Source organism: Harpia harpyja, chromosome 4 (assembly GCF_026419915.1).
Source record: "Harpia harpyja isolate bHarHar1 chromosome 4, bHarHar1 primary haplotype, whole genome shotgun sequence".
In the NCBI taxonomy this organism is placed as follows: domain Eukaryota; kingdom Metazoa; phylum Chordata; class Aves; order Accipitriformes; family Accipitridae; genus Harpia; species Harpia harpyja.
This window is the reverse complement of record NC_068943.1, coordinates 31,913,386-31,926,689: the sequence shown is the minus strand read 5'-3', so window position 1 is coordinate 31,926,689 and position 13,304 is coordinate 31,913,386. Positions and strand designations below refer to the sequence as shown.

General features: G+C 42.6%; 1 long non-coding RNA gene across 1 annotated transcript in view; it reads right to left on the bottom strand.

Moving 5' to 3' along the window:
• The window catches only part of LOC128141419 (uncharacterized), a 43,005-nt gene extending 30,482 nt beyond the window's left edge, over nt 1–12,523 (bottom strand). The window contains exon 1 of the long non-coding RNA XR_008235022.1: nt 12,459–12,523. This is a non-coding gene — a long non-coding RNA (uncharacterized LOC128141419). The remainder of the gene's footprint in view (nt 1–12,458) is intronic.
• Nucleotides 12,524–13,304: the final 781 nt, after the last annotated feature.

Here is a 13,304-nt window from a genome sequence, read left to right as displayed (position 1 = left end):
ACAATATGTGGGCAGCAAGTGCAGGGGGAAAGGGAGTGAGAAAGATCTTTGAGCATGTTTGCCTTTATTCTTCATCTGGGAAATACCCCATTTCCACATCCCATCTGCTTTCTCCAGGAATACATAAACTGCGATAGCAACAAGTACAGAGTAATTGTGTTTTCGTTTCAGCACATCAATAATAAGCATTTCTAAACATTTCACTGTACAAAGCTGGCATTGTATAAAATGATTACTAACATCAGCCAAGCACATTTACATTCATTCTCATGCCACAGGAAATCACAGTGGATGTGTCTGCAATGCAGGCAACTGCTGTGGAGCATGGAGGTACTTGAGCTCGAGTCATACGATCCAGTTCAGGTAGCAGTCCAGCACCACTGCAAAGACCTCAGTGCAAACAAGAAGAAGTCATTAATAACCCAGCTTCCCTCTCTGAAGTGTGAGTTAAGTTCAGAGCAGTGGAAACAAGACCCAAGTGGTAGTATAAAGCCACTGTGATCTGTCTACAGGGCCTTGCAGCGGCATTAATATGGGCTCTTGGCAGATAGAAACCATAGGGCTTGAAACATTGGCCAACCAACCTGAGCTGGAAAGGAGAAAACTCCCAAGGTGAAGGCAAGGGAATTTTAGGGTTGGCTTTACCTTGTTTAACTTTAAGCAATTAATAGTGCAGTGTTTAGGCCCAGGTAATCATCTGTGGCGTGATTCATTTGCCTATATATAGACATAAATGCTATGTTAGCCACCCTAAGGTATCCTGTCTGACCTCCTGCAGCCCCTTTTAGGGAATGTGAATCATCTGTAGCATCAGACCTGCCAGCCCTGTGGAGATATGGTGCATCCCACCCCCAGTCAATGAAGAAAAAGTCATCTCTGATGTGGGAGAAATCCCTTGGTAGAGCGGGTGTCCAAGGCATGAGTCGGGTGTATGAACACAGACATCCAGTGCTACTTGAGATGCCCCAGTGTAAGCCTACATCCTCACAGGGCTGGAAGACACCACATAAGACCTGTATCCTACTGGAGTGTCAACTGGATACTCAGAGGTACTCCAGGAAATCTCAAATTGCACCAGACCCCTGTGTCTAATGAATTGTGCCCAGAGAGGAATGGGATAAGTTCCTGCCAGCAGGTGCCTATTCTCTCACCAGCTAGAGAGGGAGACTAAATGTCTGTTTTAGATGAGTTTTAGATGCCTGACGTTGGGTGAGATGAATCCCTATGCATATGGTAATGCAGAGTTTGAGGGCAGTAGTGTGAATGCCAGGAACTGCACATAGCATGTGTGCAACCATGGCAAAGCACATCCTCAGCTCCACAACCGCCTTTAGTCACTGAATTCCTTCATTTAGCACAAGCTACTGAAGAAGGCACCTCACCCAATAAGTTAAATATAAGGGACAACACTCTGGCCTTCAGTTGCACGTGCAAACACAGGGGCAATGCACAAAGATCAAAGTGTAAAGAAAGGGAGAACTGGGTTGGAAAAGATCAAGTCATTTCACTAATGAGGCCATTCCTCCATTAATTACATTAAGTGCTGTGAGGATTCAGTTGTCAGGAGCAGAATTGGAGCTGAGGGACTGTGTGACAGAGATGTCAACAGCAAGTCAGTGAGATTACGGTTGGACTCATTTGGGCTCTGGAACCCTTTCTTCCCCCATCAAATCATGCCATCGGTCAACCTACGGGGGACAACTTCACACCCAAACAGGAGATAGTAATGAGTCATATAGTTCCTCTGCTACAATTCTCAGGAGCGTATGCGCTATAATTACTCATTTTTTGTAATCCTTCTTTTTGTATTACTACTGCCATACTACTCCGGGCTATTAACTCACCATCACCCTGAACTAAGCAAAAACAGCCCTGCTGCGCTCCATTTGGAAGGGAGCCACTGAGATCCGGTAAAAACACTGTCTCTAATCCAGTAACTGAACTGGTGCCCTAATGTGACACAGTACAGCCAAAACTCTTCTCTGTGGTGTCTGTGGACCATCTTTGGGAACTTGCTGTCTTTAACGTGCACCTACCTGCCAGTTTACTTCATGTCTACAATATGCTCCTTCCTTGAGATGAGGGCATTAATGCAGACCTGAGTGCAGGTCAAGGACGAGATCCCAGCACTGTACAACACAAAACTACTTTTTTGTTGCTCTGGCCATGCATTTTGGAGAGAGCTGAGGGTGGAGGGACCAGTGTCTGGCCTGATGGAAGAAAATGCCAGCAACTCAGATCTCCCACATCACCAGCAGAGTCAAAATGAGTAAAGGAAATAAAGGAGAGGCAAGGAGGTTTGGCAAAAACAAAATGCATGTTTCCCTCTGAACCTGGATTGGACTGGTTGGCATGCTAGACATCAGGAAAACACTGGGTGCTAAAGGTAGATTTGTTCAAGTGAAGCAGGAGGCTCCCATCCTGAGTGTTTGGTGTCATCTCCACTCCTCAGAGGCTGTCTGCCAAAGTCAGCTCCGGTGCTCTAGGTAAAGTTTTGTCACAGCAATGACACTCTCCCCAGTGTCAAGTCATTCCGTGGCTTCACGTAGATGCAGTAATTGCATTAATTCCTAGCCTAAGTAGCTTTTTTTTGTATTTCAGTGTGCCACTCACCACTTTAGCACTCCTCATTCAGAAATAGGGATGAGACTCCTGCATTTGTCTCTATGTGCCTACAGCACAGCAAGGCTCTTTTTGGGCATAAAGATCCTGCTGAAAGCCACTATGTTTTCATTATTTCATTATATATTGATGATGCCTAGTTATCCACAGTGCTCTGTTGTGTGTTATGAGGCTGCATGTTATGTCCCTGTGATGGTAAGTGTCAGAAACGTCCAGTTCACAGCTGTCATGGTATATGCCATCTGCTTAGAGAGCTGGGCACTGAGCTGTACAAGAGCAAAGAAAAGGACAAGAAAAAGTCAGCAAGCTCTGGGGGAGAGTCTGAGCTGGAAAGAATTTTCACACCTATACATATGTATGATACAGGAATACAAAAAATCATTTTATTCTCTCCACCAAAACCGCAGGTTATTCTTTCATGCCTTAAAGTATTTCGTGTGTGCCTGTGTTCACCCCTCTTCAGCATCTTGAAGTTTACTGTAAGCAGTTTATTCACTCTCCCTATTTGTTTACTTTTTCTAAGCAGATCCAATCAAAGGACTACTTCAATAATAGAACTAAAGCAGTGGCACCAAAAACCACCTCAGAGAGAAGCTACCTGCTATTACTGGTTGAAACCGAGTAAATTCTGGGAAGAGTTAGCCATAAAATGCAGATTTCTTATGGCTTTGGTTACCAAATGGCCCTTGGGAGGGGCTCAGCAGGTGCCAGGTGTATACAGAAATGACACGTCACAAATTCCAGGCCACTTTCCATCACAGCCTACAATAGCAGACTGCATTAGTGTCAGCAGCAAGGCAGCACTGATGCAATACAGCATCCACACAGAGTATTGCAAGTCACTTGTCCAAAGTGCTTCTGACTCCTTGTATGAGCTCAAGCGAAGGGAACTTGAGGAAGTTTTTGCATGGATGTGAAGATATTTCATTTTTTGAGGAAACGGGATTGGGTTGGAAATGTTTTCTCCCTTGTGTCAGAAACTGACATTACAAAATAAGTCAAAATAAAGAAGAAAAGCCCTGACAAAATTTTGAGAATTCATGACATTAATTTTCAGATAAAATTGACTTTAAAATTATTACTTATGTAATTATTGCAATTAGTTGAACTTCTGACAAAAATAAGTCTTCTGGATTTTTTTTTTCCTTTTTATGGCAGAAATATCTGACATAGGGACTATGTAAAATCTTCTTTCAAAAGGGAAATTAATAGATATTGACCTTCTTTCCTGAACAATGTTGCTTTTGCCAAATCAGATTTTTCTGACAAAAATTGCTCATTGAAAATTTTTCCAACTAGCTTTTCAAGGAACTTTTAAAGGAATAGCAACTCTATACAGAAAAGAGGCCTCCAGTTTAACTGGATCAGACACAACATCTGGCACCGAAAAACTTTCAAAATGTAGTTCACCTTGGGGGTAAAGTGTCCAGATGCAGAGATACATTTGACTGTATAATGACATCTGTTATGCAAACCAGTATTACAGGTTTAGATCTGTATCTCCTAATGGGTAAGACAAAAATTAAGCTAAACTAAATGATAAGGAATGATTTAAAATTACAAACTTAATTAAATGGAAGATAAGGGGGTTTCCTCCTGAACAGTTGATAAAAAACTTGTATCTGATCAGAACAAAAATGTACACACATCAACTTACAGGATTTAGGAGAAATATTAGGTGAATCAAGAAATAGGCATTACTGGTCCATTGCAAGGTGGATCAGTATGGATGCACCCTGATGGATCTCAATGACACGATGATATTTGCCTACAGCTTTGTGGACTAGGTCATACAAATGGAGGACATAAGTTCTACATGAAATTTTTGCTAGAGTCTAAGATAAATATCTAGATTTTTATGGCTATAAATGTAAAATTGCAGCAATAAAAATCTACTGCTAGATCAGCCTATGGAAAAAAGAAAAGACTAAAGCTGGGAGGATCCATATGAAAGCATGTGCTTGAGATAGAAGGTAACTAGGCTTATTTATATGGCTTATTTACCCTTGTCTTTAATAACAGGAAAGATGAAAGGAGGCTTAATAACAATGAATATTCAAAAAGGAAAATTCCAACAGATAAAGATGAAAAAAATATCTACGTTCACTGTGCTGAAACTTCTGGAGCAGGTTAATCTTCCAGGAAGTACTAGCATGTGAAATCGCAAGTCCTGCAGCAGAGCTTTTCTAAATGAACCTATTCATCTCTGGCTAGTGCATTAGCATTTGAAATTAGCAAACACAGAACTTGTATTTTGAGAAGAGAAAAATGACCCGTGCAGTTACAGGACTGTTAGCCAGGCTTCCAGTGTATGCAAGGTGTTAGAACAAATTTCAAAAGAAAGACTGCCTAACAAAATGGAGATAAGCAGAAAATGGGATGCAATACAACCTCAATTTACAGCAATGGGTTTTGGCAGATAAACTTGGCATCTTTCTGTGATATACTAGTCTATGTTTAGATGAAAGAATGTGATAAACAGAACCCACCTTACCTTCTGCTAAGACTCACATACATTCCAAGGACAAATTACTAATGCTTAAGGCAAAGACAAAGGGGATTATTACAATTAGTTTTAGGAAAAGATGTGGCTGCAGGGTAGGTAACAATAGCTAACACTATTGGAGGAAGGAAGACAAAGGCAGGTTCTAAGTGGAATATGTCCAGGATCAGCCATTATGTCAGTTGTTCACAATACCAGGGCACAAAAATAACTAATAAAAATAGTTAATGACACAAATCTGAGAGACAATGTTAATAGAGAGGAAAGGTAGAATATCGTATAGGAGGAACCTGATAATCTTGAGCAATGAAGCAATAAAATTCAGATTAAATTTAACAGCCTGAAGTGCCAGGTCAGGCACACAGAGACTAATACAAAGCTTTGCTGTAAGCTGGGGGCTGAACTGTGATAATGCGAGGAGAGGAGAAAGCCCAGACTGGAAATAATCATTCACAGCATGGCCATGAGTCATCAACATGATTCAGCCACACAAAGGTTGATGCAATTGTAGGATGTATCAGGAATGATATTTCCAGTAGACAGGGACAGATGAGAACGGTAAATCAAAGAGGATTATACCTGGAATATGACAGAAACCCAGCCACTTATACTCTATAAGGTCACTCACTATAAATATTGATGGGATAAGAGGATCTAAATAGAAAGACCTTGTTGGCCACAGAAGAAAGAGGTAAAAAGGGGACATGGAAATTCAGGCTGGAAATGAGCAAGGTTCAAAGATGATGAGATGCTGAAGAGACTGGCAAAAGATCTCTGCCTGCTGCCCTTGGCAAAAAAGGCTAGAAGGCTTTTTTTTTTTTCCCTGCAAGGGAAATTCATAGGGGCAAAGTACCAGGTAACACAGGCACAGGCAACACAACCCCTTCATGAAGAAGCATGATGTGCATGCCTAGGGGTTGTTGTAACGTGGCTACCTGGAGCAGCAGGACACCTCAAGGACCTTCAGTCTCTTCTAGTAAATTATTGGCCTTTACTCAGGTAAATCCACAGGTATCTGGAAGGAAATATTGCCAGAGTAAGATTTGCAGGGTTTTGCTGAAAGGTGGATAGGATCTAGAACCTGAAGCTCTAATTCTCATCTCAGATACTCTTCCCTGAGGTTCCAAAGGGAGGGAGCATTAGCCATTCATTCATTGATCTCCACTAGAAGTGAGGGGATGAAGAACCATAGCTCAAACCGGCTTTATCACATATAAGGGAGTTTTGAAATTTTTAGTTCTTACTCCAGGAAAGCCAGGTACCTCCCTTCTTGCTTATGCTTTGAGAGGAGGAGGTGGCAGGAGGGAAATGGGATATACCACAGGGGGCTCAGAAGAGGCCAAAAGACCCTCCTCCCTCCGTCCTGCAGAGCGGCCGATGGGTGGGAAGAACCACCAAGCTGTGTATCCCTGTCAGAGCTGGAGATGCAGTGAGACCTGCACGCAGGTCCATACCAGGGGAGCACTGCCACTGGCCGGCAGCAGCGATCCTGCGCCCTCCGTAGTCCCCTGCCCCCGAAAAACACCCAGAGCACTGCAGTGCACACCAGGCAAGGAATAAACACTTCTTTTATATGATCTGGTTCAACCTAAGCAAATACTCATCCATCAGCCAGAGGCAGGGACAAACTGGGTTTGGGAGCTATCGGAGCAGCTTTTTCCAGCTTGAGGAAGGTTTGTGCTCCCAAACTTTTCCCATGGGTGCCATGCCTCTCCTCCCAGCTTCTCAGCAGAAAGTTTGACACGAAGTTGCCATCAAATTGCCAATAATTAATTTTATGTTGTGTTTCCTGGACTCATTTTTACTAATTTTACTATTGCAAGGAGTACATTTTGAGGCTCATGAGTGACAATTCTTGTCACAAGGAGCAGATCTCTCATTAATTCTTTCTGCTCTAGATTAATTTGTGTGACAATCATTTGTGACAAAGATTAATCTTTCAAACAATTACTGTGACAATCTTCTCCACAGAGACAAGCCATCACACTTCTGCTGCTTTGCTCTGACCTTGTTTTGTGACTTTGGGAAAGTTATTGTTTCCTTAAGACTCATTTTACCCATCTATGAAATCTATAGAAGTCATCTGCACAGAGTATTTACCACGTATCTCAGGACATGGGAACTTAATGAACTGTGAAACGATCAAAGGGAAAAAGGTGATTGGAAAATAATCTGGGATCTTCAATAAAAAAAGATAATAGACATAACTTCACAAATATTACAGTGAAGAGCCAACCAGAACATAAAAAAAAAAAAAAAGGATGTATTTTTCTGGAAGTATTTTGTTTGTTTGCTTCTAAGAACTGAGGGTGTTTTCATAAGTAATTTCACAATTTTGATGAAATCGGTATCCAAAATTTCATAAAAAGAGTTAGTGAAATGATCAAAGCGCTATCTCTAGCAAGTAAACAATATTAGTAACACTGAACAAAGTTAATCTGCTTTTTTTGGCAGGACTGCAATGCTGACTATGCAAACAATCTTTTGCAAAAATATTAAGCTTAAAAATATTTCTTTTTTATTGAAATTTTTTGGCAACCTCTCATGAACATCGGTCCACACAGTGACTTTTGAAGCATGCAGAATCTCTTCTCTGCATGAAATATTCATAACATAGAGAAAGGGTTATTCTTAGAAAGACAGAGAGAGAGTGTGAGTAGCATGACGGAGAAGGCAACTTTTTCTGTTAACAGACTCCTGCTCTCTCATTTTCATATTTAAATAAAAATATACTGTGCAGGTACAGTTCCTGTTCAAACCTTTGGTGTCTAGGGGGGTACCCAACTGCCTACAACAGGTGTCGGCTCTGCAATACGCTGCACAGCACAGCGAAGTGTATGGGATTCTTCTTTAAAAATGATGTCCACAGTGTTAAGGACTCTCTAATGAGGACTGTCACTTGCCAGTGATGGACACGCTGCAGCTTGCAAGTCTGAACCTAAAATGATTTTCTGCATCTGAGTTTCCAAACTGTCTTCTGTTTTATAAAAGGCAGATTTCATTAGGCTGCAGGGCAGAGGCAGCGAGACCGAAGCTCTGATTAACAACAAGCTGAGAAGAATCTGAAGGAATTTAAGTGCCCAATCCCAAGCCCATGATCTTTGCCTTCCCCCCTGAAAAGTCGTGCCCAGGGTGAGGACTCGTGGGGGTGTCCCCATGCCCTGGCCTTCAGGAGGGTCTCACTGGTGTTGTGTACCCTGAGGGTGCAAGGCTTGGCCATGTTTTTTTGGGAGAACAAGCTGGATCCTGCCTTACGCTCCCATGCAGGACCCTCATGGTCAAGGCTGTCTTTAACCCTGGGGAGAACCCAGGTCCAGCCCTCCTGTGTGACTGTCCTGGTTTTGACTGGGATAGAGTTAATTGTCTCCCTAGTAGCTGGTACAGTGCTGTGTTTTGGGTTCAATATGAGAAGAATGTTGACAACACACGGATGTTTTCAGTTGTTGCTAAGTAGTGTTTAGACTAAGTCAAGGATTTTTCAGCTTCTCATGCCCAGCCAGCAAGAAGGCTGGAGGGGCACAAGGAGTTGGGAGGGGACACAGCCAGGGCAGTGACCCAAACTGGCCAAAGGGGTATTCCATACGGTGTGACGTCATGCCCAGTATATAAACTGGGGGATATCACTGCTTAGGAACTAACTGGGCATCAGTTGGTGGGTGGTGAGCAATTGCATTGTGCATCACTTGTTTTGTATATTCCAATCCTTTTATTATTACTGTTGTCATTTTATTATTGTTATTATTATCATTATTAGTTTCTTCCCTTCTGTTCTATTAAACCATTCTTATCTCAACCCACAAGTTTTACTTCTTTTCCCGATTTTTCTCCCCCATCCCACTGGGTGGTGGTGGGGAAGTGAGTGAGCGGTTGCGTGGTGCTTAGTTGCTGGCTGGGGTTAAACCACGACAGCGACGCACCAACCAGGCAGGGCTGATGATACCTCCACTGCAGACCCTGCTGCTGGCAGGTTTGAGCTGCTCCGCTTGTAGGTCGCTGCCAGCCCCAAGGAGCTCAGCTCTCCCAGCCCTGGGTAGGGAGCAGAGGGTCCTAAATCAAACCAGCAGCCATCCCGCTGGCACAGAGGCACCTGAATGCAGATGTTGCACATGTCTGTGAACCCAGATCTCAGCAACTTCACAGGGTCTCACCCAAAATCTTTCATGGAGATGAGAATCTTTGCTGGGATCCTGGAGTTACTGGTAAGTGCTCCTTCCCTACAGGCATGTGTTAGCACTGCATTCCCGCAGGTTTTTACAGGTATAAGGCTATTACTCCCCTGTAGTACAGCATCATAAAGCTGAACATGTACAGCGGTGGATCACACTCTGAACAGCTACAAAATACGCCGGCAGTTTTGTGTTAGTTGGTTGTGCGGTCTCTTCCTGGGTTACGTATGCTCATGCAGTTAATGGGACTGCAATGAAGTCAGAAAATCATGCCTGATTACAAACCATGCAAATGGTATACTAATAACACAAAATCATGTGATTTGTATGATAGAGGTGACATGAAAAAAAAATGTTTTCAACAAACCAGAGGCTACAATCAGAGGGAAGCGATTTCTGTATTCAGGCTGAAAGTTAATGAGCCTGATGCAAAGTGTGAGCAAAGAAACATGGTGGGAAATTAAAATCTTTCAAGAATCATTAGGTGTAGACATCTGGGTTTTCTAAAATTCATTTACGCTAAAACTAGTTTTCCAATGTAAAGCTTTGGCAACCACTGTTTAGCTGTAAATTTAAGCAGTAAAACATTTGATGTTGTTGATGTAACAAAGGCACTCTAAATCAAAACTTTGCCTGGGAAATGTTGTCTTAATCCCTAATTCAGTTTAAAAAGGACAAGCAATACATCTTATGCATCTGAACTTCTGCAAAGCATTGGATAGCGTAGTTAAACTGGATACTGCAGATTAATTCACGGATTGACAGGAAAGCGCTACGTGGGACATGGTGGGAAGTCTACTGTAAGAGGAAATTTTGGCTGGATGGGGTTACTGACGGAGCTCCTCAAGAACCAGCCAGAAATAACAGAGTGATCAGAGCACAGTGCCCAGTCCCAGGGTGACTCCCAGCCCCTTTGTGAGGCAGCCACTGAAAAACAACTTCAAAACTAAGCTGGATTCAAGTGAGATGTCTCCAGAAAAAGGATAGGGAAGTATCAGTTCCACAGTTTTAGGCAGCAGTGACACCCCCCTTGAATCTTGTATGTAATCAGCACAGCCATGCTTCAGACAACAAAAGCAAAGCAGATGCTGGAAATTGTCTGCTTACAGACTTTTCAGGGGAACTGGCAGGCTGGGACGGTGCTAATGGTATTTTACAATTAAAGCATCTGTATCATCACATCCACAGAAATGCAGGGTTTATACGAGCTGTAGTTCATGTAGGATGAGTGCTGGCCTTAGACTTTGGTCCCACTGTACTGCTTAACATAGGGACTGGTCAATCATGTCACGGTTGACATCAAGTACTTAAGTCAATGGGCTCCTTCCCAGAAGGTGGTGATCTTATTTGCCACAAGGTGCTGTGGGTTTCATATGAAGCTGAGCTACATACATCCTACATTGTCAGAGTGAGCGTGCAAAGCTTAGGGCAAGGAACATACCTTGTGTTAGCTGTACTTCAAGCAGTGTTTCTAAGTCTGAAAAAGTCTGGCGTGCTTAGTTTGACAAAACAAAGGCTGTTTTCCTTTATAGAGGAGAATACTTAAATGTAAATCTTAGAGGATCTTCAGTGACCAGAAAAGAGAAATTTGACTTAACTGTCACCTAGAAGATAGTCAGAGCAAAAGTCATGCCTTTGTCATACTCTGCAGTCCTTCTCGCAGCCTGTCTGCTTTCACTTTGCAGCTGTTAAAATATCCTTGTGTAGTTGTCAGTGATTGTACAGAGAAATAAGTCCAGTCCTGTTAAGTCCCTCAATACAAGACTATAATTTAAAAAATCAACTACTCCAAGTCAAAAGCTGTGGCTGTCCTAAAAAAGCACAAAATGAAGAGCATGCCATGTCAGCCAGGCAGAATTTGCACAGCCCTGGTTTCCCTCCCTGGTGTGCAGTTTCTTAGGCTGCTCTTTAATTCTTTGCCATGTTGAGTATTTTCAAAGATATATGCCAAATTCAGAAAGAATACGATACTTGCTACCTTTTCATCAAAGTCTATGAGAGCAAGTCAAGATCACTGATTATTAGGCCTGCTAATAGCCCTGTGAAGAAGGTCCACTGTGGGAGACCATAGCCCCAGTAGGTTTGTAATTTGCCACGTGGCAAACACGGTTCCATCGTGGCAGTAATTACGACAGCTTTAAGGTCACCCTCGAGCCAGTGTCTAACCATTTGGTCTCCAAAGCAGTTCAGCTGGGCTCGATGCCTGCCTGCAGTGTTTGGCGCTTATCCATACCTGGTAGACCACGGGCAGCAAATCCACCAGCATCATGCCCCACATTAGCTGTTCCTGATCCTCCGACCTCTCCTTTCTTTTCTCTAGCACCCCAAAATAAAGACAAGCCCATGGGGAAAGAGAAGCAAGGCACAAACTGCTGAGCAGGACGGCCGTGCTTCAAAGGCAGCACGGGAAAGCGGGTTAGTTCACACGCCCTTCGAAGACCCCATTGTTCCTCCTCATGCTCCTCTTCCCTGTCCCCTCCGTTGCCCACACTGATCCTCTGAGGGCCTGGGTGCTCTAAATCAACCCAAGGAAATGTTCTGGCAAACAAAAAGATTTAAAAAGAAGAAGGTGGGGTTTTTTTGCTAGTTGCTGTTTTAACCCCAGCTTATTTTGCTGATCCGGTTTACAGCACAGCCCTCATAAAATACTCCTGTGAAGAGGTCAGGGTTGGACCTACATCAAATAAATTTGCCAGCAGGCAAATATTCATGTAACTGTACCTTGAAGTTGTCTAAGCAATTAACATAGTTAAGATAAATTCAGGGCAGTAGTTCCCTACCTGCAAAGAGCTTAACTACTTTCTTTTTCCCTTTTCTAACCCTAAGAAAAGACGTACTCTGCAGAAAAGCTTGTATATTTTTTCCCAATTATACTGCTTAGTCTAACAAAAGATTCTCTTGCTCAGTAGAAAAGTGACAGAATTACATAAACATCCCAGGAATCCTAATCTTTAGAAAATCTTTAAGCTTGTTTCAGAACTTTGTACTCATATTAATCTATGGGCTTTGTAAGAAATTACTATAACAGAACTCTGCAAGAGATCTTATGGAAAGAAAGGTGATTTTTGCAATACAAAAATCTCTAAGCAAGTCACTTTTACCTACTCCTTCTCAGCCTCTCATAGGTTTCGTTCACACTTTCCTCTGACCCATATACTCATGAGTACCAAGACACATGTGCCCAAGCAGTCTTAGATCGCTTGTATGCAACGTGGAGGACAAAGGACATCAGTAGCTGAGGCTTCAACATGTATCTTGGGTTTTGGACTTGCCTTTTGTACCTTTTAGGAGTGGATGCTGGACTGGATTGCTTGCCTTGTGATTTTGACTCACCTCCTGTAAATGTTAGGCAAAATTCCTGAATTGCACAACTTTTATTTTCCTAGCCTGATAAGCTCTAGTTCTGTTCTTCATCCACTTGACAACTTTAACTTTAGCTCAATTTGTTCCTCCTCTTTATTAGAATGAAATCACAGTTACTGAGCTCTGTGGCAATTAACACATGCCTCTCCTTTTAACCTTTGCTCTGCTGCTTCCTCCAGTGCTTCTGCACACACATTTCCATTCTTATTCCGTTCACACCAATCTTCATTTTTCTATTACAAATTTCTGCAGTGCTAGTGGAGTCGCTCCTAACTTGGGACATTGGAATGGACAGCTCATTACAGTCCCCCCAAGAATACCAAATTCATGTGGTAAGAACAGGGAAGAAAGCCACTGCTTTTTTTTTTTTTTTTTTTGTTCAAGAATTGTAAAAATATCAAACATGAGGAAAATACAAAGAAGAATCCCATGCCTTTGATCTCACATAACACATTATTTGATTTTAACGTGGGTAAGGCTATTCAGATAATTTGGTCTTGGTTAATTCTGTGAGTGCCATTGTAGTCACTTGCTATTGCACCCACACCTTCTGTATGGGACCCTCCAGGTCAGCCCCACCGCAGCCCTGCCCAACTCTAGCAGAGGAAGATCACTGCTCACGCACTTCTGCACCCACTGGTTCAACCCTC